The sequence below is a fragment of the Danio rerio genome, chromosome 24 (genome assembly GCF_052040795.2).
Source record: "Danio rerio strain M-AB ecotype USA chromosome 24, GRCz13ab, whole genome shotgun sequence".
Taxonomy (NCBI): domain Eukaryota; kingdom Metazoa; phylum Chordata; class Actinopteri; order Cypriniformes; family Danionidae; genus Danio; species Danio rerio.
The window spans coordinates 25,898,044-25,909,434 of NC_141044.1; the positions used below are offsets into that span (position 1 = coordinate 25,898,044).

General features: G+C 32.5%; 2 long non-coding RNA genes across 13 annotated transcripts; one reads left to right on the forward strand and one right to left on the reverse strand.

The window, feature by feature from the left end:
* Positions 1-1,288: 1,288 nt before the first annotated feature.
* LOC147838047 (uncharacterized) lies at positions 1,289-5,390 on the forward strand. 11 transcript variants are annotated; one of them, XR_015524975.1, is made up of 9 exons: positions 1,289-1,627; positions 1,993-2,051; positions 2,775-2,926; positions 3,345-3,396; positions 4,210-4,394; positions 4,479-4,586; positions 4,660-4,719; positions 4,811-4,985; positions 5,082-5,390. It is a non-coding gene; the product is annotated as an uncharacterized LOC147838047 (long non-coding RNA). The 11 variants fall into 11 exon arrangements; XR_015524977.1 differs by lacking the exon at positions 4,660-4,719; XR_015524976.1 differs by lacking the exon at positions 1,289-1,627 and having other exon boundaries at positions 1,758-2,051; positions 4,663-4,719.
* A 2,544-nt stretch (positions 5,391-7,934) lies between these two features.
* LOC147838048 (uncharacterized) lies at positions 7,935-10,926 on the reverse strand. 2 transcript variants are annotated; one of them, XR_015524987.1, is made up of 4 exons: positions 10,892-10,926; positions 10,024-10,063; positions 9,782-9,925; positions 7,935-8,444 (listed from the first exon to the last, which is right to left on the reverse strand). It is a non-coding gene; the product is annotated as an uncharacterized LOC147838048 (long non-coding RNA). The 2 variants fall into 2 exon arrangements; XR_015524986.1 differs by lacking the exon at positions 10,892-10,926 and having other exon boundaries at positions 10,024-10,065.
* Positions 10,927-11,391: the final 465 nt, after the last annotated feature.

The window sequence follows — 11,391 nt, forward strand, 5'->3', positions numbered from 1 at the left end:
TAGGCCTAAAATAAGCGTCTACAGCTCTGCACAGTTCACAAACGTGGCAGATAAAATCGTATTATTATGAAAATGTATTATTGTCAGCCACTTTAAACATAATAAATAGTTTGAACAATATCCTATACAGGAAAAAATAAAGATTAATAAAACTTCAACGTTTAAATTAAAATGTGATTTTAAAATTGTATTAAAAATGGCACTGTTCTTAAAACGTTAAAAGAAAACTGATGTACTTAAATGTGAAGTATTATGAATAATAATACTGGCTAGCCCAGGTGGGCCTCACGTGGGCCATCCCATGGGCCAGCCAGGTGGGCCTCACGCGGGCTATCACAGGTGGGCCCCACGCGGGCCAGCCCAGCCAAGGTGGGCCCCTCGCGGGCCGGCCCAGCCCAGGTGGGCCCCACGAGGGCCGGGCCAGCCTAGGTGGGCCCCACACGGGCCATCCCATCTTGGTGAATTCTTAGTGAATTCAGAGCATGTGCCCCAAAATTGCCAGGGCCCCAGTAAATGCTTTGAGGTACGATTTACTTTATATGCAAGTGTATTTATTAAGAGTGGTAATCCCGGAATAAAGATGTTATTCTCCTTGTGCAGCCGAACCAATGCTGATGAAAGCAATGTAGTTTAATCAAAAAGCATACTGACAGCAAAAGGCGCTAATCCCATCACGTCTGTGTTTTTGGGGCTGTTTGGTTACTTCATTCGTTTTATTCTGATCAGATATAAACCCGATCGCTCAAACCACTTCAGAAGGTGATCTGGGATGCATTTCAGATCAACTGGATAGGTATAATAATTTTTTTTTTGGCAAAATTAATATAATCAAAATGAATGATGACCTGGACAAAATCTCACCTGCGCCTGAAACACCTGTAGGTGCGCTTTTACAGCCAAAATTCTATTAAAACATGTTTACTATATAAGCTTAAAACGTGTTATTTTTTGAGGCCTGTAGCCAGGGGGGTTCGGGTGGTTCGGAAGACCAACCCCTCACTGACAAAGGTCCAGAATTTGTCCAATAAATTAGCTCATTTGTCCTATTTTGACTGGTATGCCATCATAAATAATGAAAATAATCCATCGAAAAAGGCTTTAAGACCAAACGGAATTCTCTGTCGGCTGTTGCTTCAGTACTTTATTGTTTTTAAAAAGAGAAAACATTTTACAGGTAACTTTATTCTAAATTTTAGGTATTATTTCTGAAATAAAAATGAGCAATGAAAAGGTGTGAAGCATGAAAGTGGACCATATTCAATTTATTTGAATATTTTGGCTATTGTTGCAACACGTTCTCACTCCCAACTCGTCACATACTGACGCTTGGTCAGGAACCCTCGGCGTCAGTTATTGACGCACAGGGTACCCCTTTAGCGTCATATTTAGACGTGCAGGGATTCCCTATAGAATCTGTGCCTGAGCCTGAGGCGTCATAGGGAGACGCTGGAGGCTCGTATAATTACCAATAGATGTCAACAAACTTTTTAAAACCTGATTTACGCCTATTATCACAGTTTTCTTATTTTAAAAATATGTAATTTTTATTTTGTTTATGAAAAGCGTCTGTAAACGGGGTCGAAACTACTGTATGAATAAACTTCGGCCCACGTGACATCCCTTCACGGTGAGTTTAACGCCGCTCTGCTATTGGTCAAACTGCATCAGCGGTGAGTTCTCAGATGAGTTCAACTGTCAACATTAAATATTACGTTAATGCTGCATAATATATTTTTATTGGAGATTAGTTGGTGTTTATAAATATTTTATCATTTACTTTATATTTAATGAGTGAAAATATATTCGGTTGTCCAGTATAGGGTAACTATGCCTAATAAAACTTTGATTCATTCATATTATTTATTATTTTTTTACTTTAAAAAAATATTAAATTTCAAGTACTAAGTTTAAAAATGTTTTCGGCTGATATTTTTCATTTTAAATTATTTATTAAAGTTGGGGTCATTGTATGTGGCGATCTATTTTTTACAGTCTATGCTCGCTATCCCAAGGTTCATTGCGATCCCAAGGTTCACTGCGGTTTCCACAAGGTAAGTAAAAAGTAAACAAATAAACACGATTTGTTGATAAAGCATGTACTGTAAACTAGCGACGTTATCTAATTACATCAAGTTCATTTATTAAAAACATATTTTTCTCACATATAACGTTGGTCATGCATTAGAACAATATATACATTTTAAGATAAGGAACAGTGTAACCAGATTGTTGTTTTCCACAATAGAATTCGTGCAAAATCTATATATAATATGCAATATGCAACTCTAATAATACAAATGTATTCGTAATTGTTTCAATATTAAAGAACATCAAGTGTTTCCAAAGGTTTATTGTAAAAACAATTATTTTCCATGCCTTTAAAGGAAAAAGGCAGAAATTTTGCCCGTCTGAGCACATTTTATTCATTGTACAACACAAAACTAAACAAAAAAATAGCTTAATCTACCACACACACACACACACACACACACACATATATATATATATATATATATATATATATATATATATATATATATATATATATATATATATATACAGGTGTACATTATAAGGTGTTCACTGTTCAGATATGAATATTTTTTCTTTGCTCTTTTCAGGTTCTTTAGATTTCTTTAAAAATCCAATTTTGTTTTCTAATAAGCAAAAAGTAAAATCACTTTACCCATGTTTATATGTTAAATTGCACTTGTCTCTCTCTCTATCTCTGTTAACACATTTATATTTGTTTGATTAATTCTTGTGTCTTTCAGCCTGTTTCTGCCTATCACCATGAGTGATTCCTCAATACTCAGATTTATCACCAAGATCTCAATTATAAGCTCAAGTTTTGATGACAACTTGGTGATCTGCATAAAGCACCACCATGTAAGGAAGGCCAAGACCACTCTGGAATCAGTCAAGGGTTAGTGAAGTTTTTCATTCCATGTATATTAAATATCTACATTGTTTAGGCATATGTGATTGTATGAGATAAAATGCATTTATTCTTTCACTACTATTGTAATAACAGAAAGAAACGCATTAGTTTTACTATTACTATTGTTTATGACAAACATTAAAAAAACTACAGCATAAGCTCACAAAATATTGTGGCCTAACTGTTTAAAACTAATTGTTCTGGGTGTTGATAGTGGCCAACCATTTTTTTTCTTTTTCAGAAAGTATTTTGTTTTGTCTGATTTTATGACACCTTATAGGCCATCAACTGCCCACATTGGGGTTTAGGAAATTAGAACTGCTTATGCTGCTTGTCTACTAGTCTTAGGATAAGTTAGAAATGTTATAAATGTACATTTTTTTGTTGTTTTTATCTGGTACAGCTCATAGGAACTCCAATCTTCCCAACTGTGAGAGGGCCTTGCTCCAGTGACTGTCAGTGTGTACTTCATTGTTTCCATTAGTCCCTGTATCTGTAGACCTAGGTGACAGTGGGCTAGAGTAAAATTTTGGTTTTATTTAAACTAAGGCATACTGATGGCCTTTTTTATCTTAGATTTGGTCATGCAAGTATTAATATATCCTAAAGTATTTTTATATTCTTTCCATTGGTGGAAAAGATGTTGGTATAATTATTTTTAATGGACTGCTAAGATCTCAGCAGACATTTTTCTGAGATATTCTTGAGTGGGAGTCTGTGCAATACAAGGTGGATAGTATTTGCAAGGAAGAGCCCTTTATCTGTCCTGCTTCCACACTAGATATACTGCCAATTTAAGTAGATATGAACCATAAGCATAACCATTTCAAGAATGCACGAGGTACTTTAAACTGTATGTGTTGAAACTAAATTAACAAGAAAACGGCTCTGTGATGTTCACCTAAGAAAATTAGATTAGAAGATAGAAACTGTTATGCACTTGTTCTGTACTGTTTCATTCCTTTTTCAAACACTGGCATTTTTGAAGGTTTATTTACAGCTAAGGATTAAGAATTGACAGGAAGATTTGTGGACTACATCAACTAATGACACTACCTCCAAAGAGTTGCAAAAAGCTGTCCAAAGTTTCAGCACCATCTTTAAGCCCATGATTTTAGTGTGTTTCATGCCTAATCACATGAGTTTATATCTGAGATAGATGAACTATGTGATTGTCTTAAACTGATCTACAAGTAAATGCCAAAACCTATTGGTTTACTTATTTATTTATTTGTTTGTTTGTTTGTTTGTTTGTATATGTTAACCAGGTGAAATGGAGTGAGGCATACCAGGATATGCCTGGTTTTACTTTTGGGAAGGAGGTTGAACAGTGCAATATTTCTTCTATAGGATTGCAGTGACCAGACATGCTACTGTAACTCTCATGGTCATGTGCTGGAATTAGCAGATATTCAACAATTTGGCCATCTCGCTGACCTGTTGATATCAGAAGGTAACAATATCCAGTTGAATTTGTTTTAGTTGTTCAGTAACCTATTTAAATAGTATTGTGATTTTTGATTGCTTATCATTGTAGACCGCAACAGCTCTGCAAAGCAAGTTGCAAAACAGAATCCATGAAACTGGCAGTGACTGGAAACCAATTGGAAGACTTTGGTCTGTGATGTAGAGGAGTGGGCAGAGGGTGAGGAAATTCTTATTAATATTACATGTAGTCATGAAAAATTGTGTTACTATTACTGTCATTTTTTTTTCAGTAGCAGAAGCAAAGACAACAAAAAGAAGAAGTGATATGGATGTCTTCATCATATGGCATGGTATGTACACTAGACTTCTGTCAGTGTTGATTCTTTAAAAGTTGATGTATAATCCTTGTTATACAACTTTCTTTTCATAAATATATTTCAGACTCTGCTGACCCAGCAACAAAGAGGAGGGTGTTCAACATCATCCTGCTAGTCAGGATTCTTCAGGAGAAGCAGTGGATTCTTGTGGCAGAGATGGTCAACCACTATAAATACCTTTCAACTCATCCTGGTTCTTTCAAAGAACTTTCTTGCTTGTTTGCTACTGAAATGTACTGGTATGTATTTGTATTTTTTGGCACAGACATAAGCATAAGGTTACCCAGTCCAAAGAATATTAATATATTTTTATGTTGTTGTGTTCTTCTTTTAAGATTCGACATGTGGCCTTAACGAAGAGGGGTTAAAAGGTCTATGGATCATCATTCTCAAAAAGCAACAAAATAACTGAGAAATAAACAACAATACGATGGTGCAATCTAGAGACCTGCAAGGTACCTGCAAGTTTTGGCTGGAGCAGAGAACATAGATTTTTTTTAAATAAAGCTCCAGCTGATGAGTATGACATTGACTGTGGATTTTCTTTTACTGTAATCCAGAAGAGGATGACCTTAACCCTGAATCTAAAGCATGTAATAAAATCTGTAAAAAATTAAATAAAATTGTCATCATCTATAACCAAATTGTCTTTTTTTTTTAAATACATAGATATGTACAGTATGTAAGCATTCCTCTAAAATCAATCAGTGTTGTAAATTAAGAGCATTATTGTATGCCTAACTGCTTACAACATATAACGATTTAAGGAACTCTATATTAAAATGAAATTATTACATTAAGTGACATTAAGAGCTTTTAAAATATTAATTTTATGATACATTTTTATGATAAATTAAATTTTTGCATATACTTGGGCAAAAAATGTACATTATTATGGTCAACTGCTCAGATACCTCCAGTCAATATGTGGCTGAGTCAGGCAACCACACTTCTACCTCTGGAAAAATTAACCTATGATTTACATCAAAGATCTGATGGATCCATTTGGTCCTCATGGATTTTTCTAAAAAAAAAAAAAAAATTAATCTCCTTTTATTTTTGTCCTTACTTTGAAACATTTGTATTAATTTGTTAGAATGTCTAACAAAAAACTGCTGCACTTGTTGTGAGATAACAGTGCGACTGTTGCTATTCTGAAAATAAAAATTAACTTTGTATAATGTTTTATTGAATGCAAGATAAAAAATAAAATATTTTCCAAGAGATGGATTGCGGCTGGAAGAGCATCTGCTGCATAAAAACATGCTGGAAAAGTTGGCGGTTCATAGCACTGTGGCGTCCCCTGGTTAATAAAGGTACTAAGCCAAAAAGAAAATGAATGAATGAAAATAAAATATGTATTGAAATATGTATTTTTGGTAGACATAGAACTACACAGTAACTTATAAATACAGCACAGAACTATTTTACTTCTAGTTTAGATAATTTAAATGTTTGCATTTTTATTTTGTTGGTTAATGGCTATGTATTTTTAATCATTTGGAGGTTTGAACTATTCGCAGCATTTGAAAGGATATCTTTTCATCATTGTTACCTCATTTCTCAATATTTTCATGATTCTTACAATGCAGCAAATCTTACAATCATTTGATCATAAAGAAAATAATTAACAAATTAACCCACATGCAGGACAAAGACATTATGTGGAATCATTATTAAACACAAGTTCATCCATTGTCATCAAATCATACTGTTACACAAACAGTTGAAGATTTAGAAAGTAAAAATAATCAGATAAAGAGGGGTTTTTAAACAAATACATGTCTTTAAAAAGGTTTTATTTATAAACATTTACATATTTTAAAAGAGCTTTTATCCATATTTCAAATAAAGTGAAAACAATTAAACATCACATGATGACCATTAATGAAACACACTTACAGAATTACATCCACACATTTTATTCTGAACTCATAATATTTGTGATGAACATAATCACTATTGCTAATAACTTGTAATTAAAGAGGATACTAATGTTTAGCTTATTTTTACAGCTTTTTTTTTTTTTTTTTTTACCACAACTGTACATGTGACAATACAATTTCTTGTCCATGTTGAAGATAATACATCTACATAGGTTAACTGCCCTTTTACTCAAAGGGGATGAGTAGAGCCCCGTAGAAAAGGAAAAAGTATTCACATTTCAAACGAGAAATGAGTGAGAGAATATCAGCAAGACTATTACCTATGCTATGTTCAATAAATAATGTTGGATATAATAGTCTGATATATACTGATCAAGTCAATAAAAGCTGTTTAAAAAATACTCATTGTAAAATAACAAATTTATGCCTGGCTTTCATATATGTCATAAATATATGCACAATGACCTTATTCAGATAGTCTTTAGTTCATTAAAATTTGTATCTGTTCCATTTTATTACAAAAAAGCTTTAAACTACATTACCCACAATCCTTTGTCGCTGTATAGATGGGAGGGGAAAGACATGGCGCTACAAATTGTAGTTCCTTGAAAGGTGTAGTTAGGGTTAAGTTTAGGGTTACGATCTTGGTTAATCGTTAACTATTTAAAACACAGCGATAACTCATTGATAAAGGACACTGTTAGTAAAGTGGCAAAGTTAGCAAAACATAGTTAGCAACACGAAGGATCTTTTAATTTGGCTTTGAAGTTATAGTCCAATCACAACGTCGCAATCTACGTCACACTTTGTCTCTATTTGGTAATCTTCCGGCTGAAGGTTGATTATAACCTTATAATATAACTTAAATATCAAAATGTGTATTAATATTACATGTTATTTATTGTCTTATTAAAAATACAAATGTATATTTACCGTGAGATTACTTTGTGGGGGTAACCTGATGTGCAAAATGATCATAGTAAAACCAGATCATAGGCAGTATACTTAATTTGAAACGAATAATAAAATAATAAAAAAGCTTAATGTTTGAAAACATTTCAAGCATTTGCTGTAACTAAACCCTGCATCATGTAGGTATACAAATATAAATATATGTCAAACTTAAATGACAAATATAGTGCCCATTAAATAGTATAAATAGTAGTTCATTGTAAATGAGTATGCAAATAAACACAATACATTTTTAATGAAACATTTATAATTTATTTATAATGCCACAAATAAAAATAAATAATAAAAATCACACAAAAATGCAAAAATATATATTTTAACCAAAAATATATATTTTATAAGTTTTTAATGCAATAATATATTACCATACATATATAAATGATTAAAAACAATTATAATTGAAGGAAATGTATATTTTGTATTATTATTATTATATTTATTTTGTGATATTTATTCATGTCATACATCTGGTATGTCAAGCTCAAGTAAAACTGCACTGCAAAAAATCTTTTCAAATGATGCCTTTGGAAATGCCATTATAATAAACAGCTTTCACAACAACAAGAAGTCAAGTTCATGACAAATGCAAATTATGTTTATAATAACAACTTTCTGAACTTAAACATCAAAAGTAGAATAAGTTCAAAACATATTCAAGTATTTACTGAAGAATAGCAAAAACTATTTTTACAAAACACTGAGAACCAAAGTGTGCTTGGTGAGTCCAGGTGTTTATGCTGACTAGACTGTCATATTGCAATCCGGTTAGCATGAGGAGACTTGGGCGTAAAGTGTCAGCAATTCCTGGAGGGCTCCCATGTGTTATTCCAGGTTTTGCCACTGTAAAGTATTAGAAGTGCACAACATCATTACTGAACAAAGAATGAGTGTTAGGTTTCATTTAGAAAGTTCAGTGATATTTATTTATATATGTAAAGTGTCATTAAACCTGGCACTCTTGAATTAACTGTATAATAGGTTAAACATTTCCAGCATGTTTCCATTTATTCCAAGCAGATCTGTCAGTTCTACAAACTCAGAGATCAGGATAGTAACTGCACTTCTCATTATGAACACCCTTATCCTTCACATACATTTTTATCACCACTGATGTCCACTGTTGTAGTTTTCATTGAAGGGAATGCTGACACAAATTCCAGCATGATTTTTTAAATAGCAGAATATGGGTATTATTGGGCCAAAACCTTAAAAAATATAAGATGCAAGATTTGAATCTTGGTGAACATATTGTTAATTCACGTCTTGCAATTTAAAACACATCTCATGTTTGACTCATCAATTATATGAAAACTAAAACAGCATACTGTGCTTCACCCTAAAATATTTCTAAATTATAACAAGCTTATTGTTTTACATGGCTAAACATTTATTTTATGCCTGCATGATTCACTGCTATTACTGTAACCCATTACACTCTTAACCCAAACTAGTTGACTTTATTAGAAAACTGCATAGAAACATGTTGCCTTAAATCCTTTATGTTTTTACACAAGGTGAAACTAAACAGCCCACTTTAAATTAACCAATAACCTTTACAATCTTCTTGAACTTACAGTAATATTTTAATTCAAGTATGGCTGTTAAGTTGTACCTTGTATAAAATGTAAGGGGTTTAAGCCACTGGGTTTCTATACAATTTTCTAGTAAAGTCAACTAGATTGGGTTAAAGGAACAGTTCACTGTTTACTCTCCTTTAAGTGGTTGTAAACCTTTTTTAAAAACTTCCAAGTTACTTTGTGTTGAACATGAAGGAAGTTTTTTGAAGAAAGCTGGAAAGCTGAAAACATTGACATACATAGTAGGAAAAAAACAAATACTATGGAAGTTAATGTTTGCAGGTTTTCATCTTTCTTTAAAATATAATTTTTTTGTGTTTAACTGAAGTAAGCAAGTCAGACATATTTGGAACAAGTGAAGGATGAGTCAATAATGACAGAATTTTCATTTTTGGGTGAATCTCTTTAAGAGTATACTGAAAGAAATGTCCTACTCAATGAAGCTAACTTCAGCTGCATGTGTAGCCCCATGAGTACTTATCTAGAAATCAAAACAATGATCACATCAGTCCCATTTTAGGCCCTTTATATCATATTGGCCACAGAATGGACTACTTAGTGTTGCAATAAAATAAAAAAATTAATAAAACTATGACTTACCACACAATACAAGACAAACAGTGAATTTTCAGCTCTGCCTTTGCTGTACACAAGATGAGGTTCCAGCTTCAACACTGATCTGAGTGGGGCAGTTGTGCAGCTCTGTGAGGTTGTGACTGTTTAGCTGCAGTGCTGTGAAGAGTTCTTTATTAAAAGAAAGTACATTCTTTTAAAATCTGTACATAATGACAAAGAAAATACAATGATTTTAAATAATGATTAATTCTGAACAAAAACATTACCCTTAGTCAAGATGAATTCATATGTCAAAAGTTTCTGCATCTGAAATGAATAAAAACAGATGTGACATTAGTTAAACCCACTAAACTACTAGATACATCAGTACTGCATTAAGCAGTTGTAAAGTAATGTAAGTGTAGTCCAAAATGAGCCTTAATCTCTTTAAGATAATGATTTAAAAAAACGTTGCTTGTGTTAAAAACAATCCAGCCACGTGTAATACATATGATCAATGGTAAATTTCTGAGAAGGTGCAAGGTAATCCTTGAATTTTACCATTACCATCCTGACTGACATAATATTTGAAAAGAAGACAGCTTGTTGTGCCTCTTTACCACAATTTAGAGATGATAGATTCTTTCTTTTATTAAATAAATTGGTAAAGGCCAAATTGTACTGGTAATAGTGTATGATATTCATTGTGTGACATACATCAGCTTAAGTTATACTTGAGCTTTTGTTATGCTATATATATATATATGTGTGTGTGTGTGTGTGTGTGTGTGTGTGTGTGTGTGTGTGTGTGTGTGTGTGTGTGTTTTAAGGCATGGAAAATAATTGTTTTTACAATAAACCTTTGGAAACACTTGATGTTCTTTAATATTGAAACAATTACGAATACATTTGTATTATTAGAGTTGCATATTGCATATTATATATAGATTTTGCACGAATTCTATTGTGGAAAACAACAATCTGGTTACACTGTTCCTTATCTTAAAATGTATATATTGTTCTAATGCATGACCAACGTTATATGTGAGAAAAATATGTTTTTAATAAATGAACTTGATGTAATTAGATAACGTCGCTAGTTTACAGTACATGCTTTATCAACAAATCGTGTTTATTTGTTTACTTTTTACTTACCTTGTGGAAACCGCAGTGAACCTTGGGATCGCAATGAACCTTGGGATAGCGAGCATAGACTGTAAAAAATAGATCGCCACATTCAATGACCCCAACTTTAATAAATAATTTAAAATGAAAAATATCAGCCGAAAACATTTTTAAACTTAGTACTTGAAATTTAATATTTTTTTAAAGTAAAAAAATAATAAATAATATGAATGAATTAAAGTTTTATTAGGCATAGTTACCCTAAACTGGACAACCGAATATATTTTCACTCATTAAATATAAAGTAAATGATAATATATTTATAAACACCAACTAATCTCCAATAAAAATATATTATGCAGCATTAACGTAATATTTAATGTTGACAGTTGAACTCATCTGAGAACTCACCGCTGATGCAGTTTGACCAATAGCAGAGCGGCGTTAAACTCACCGTGAAGGGATGTCACGTGGGCCGAAGTTTATTCATACAGTAGTTTCGACCCCGTTTACAGACGCTTTTCATGAAC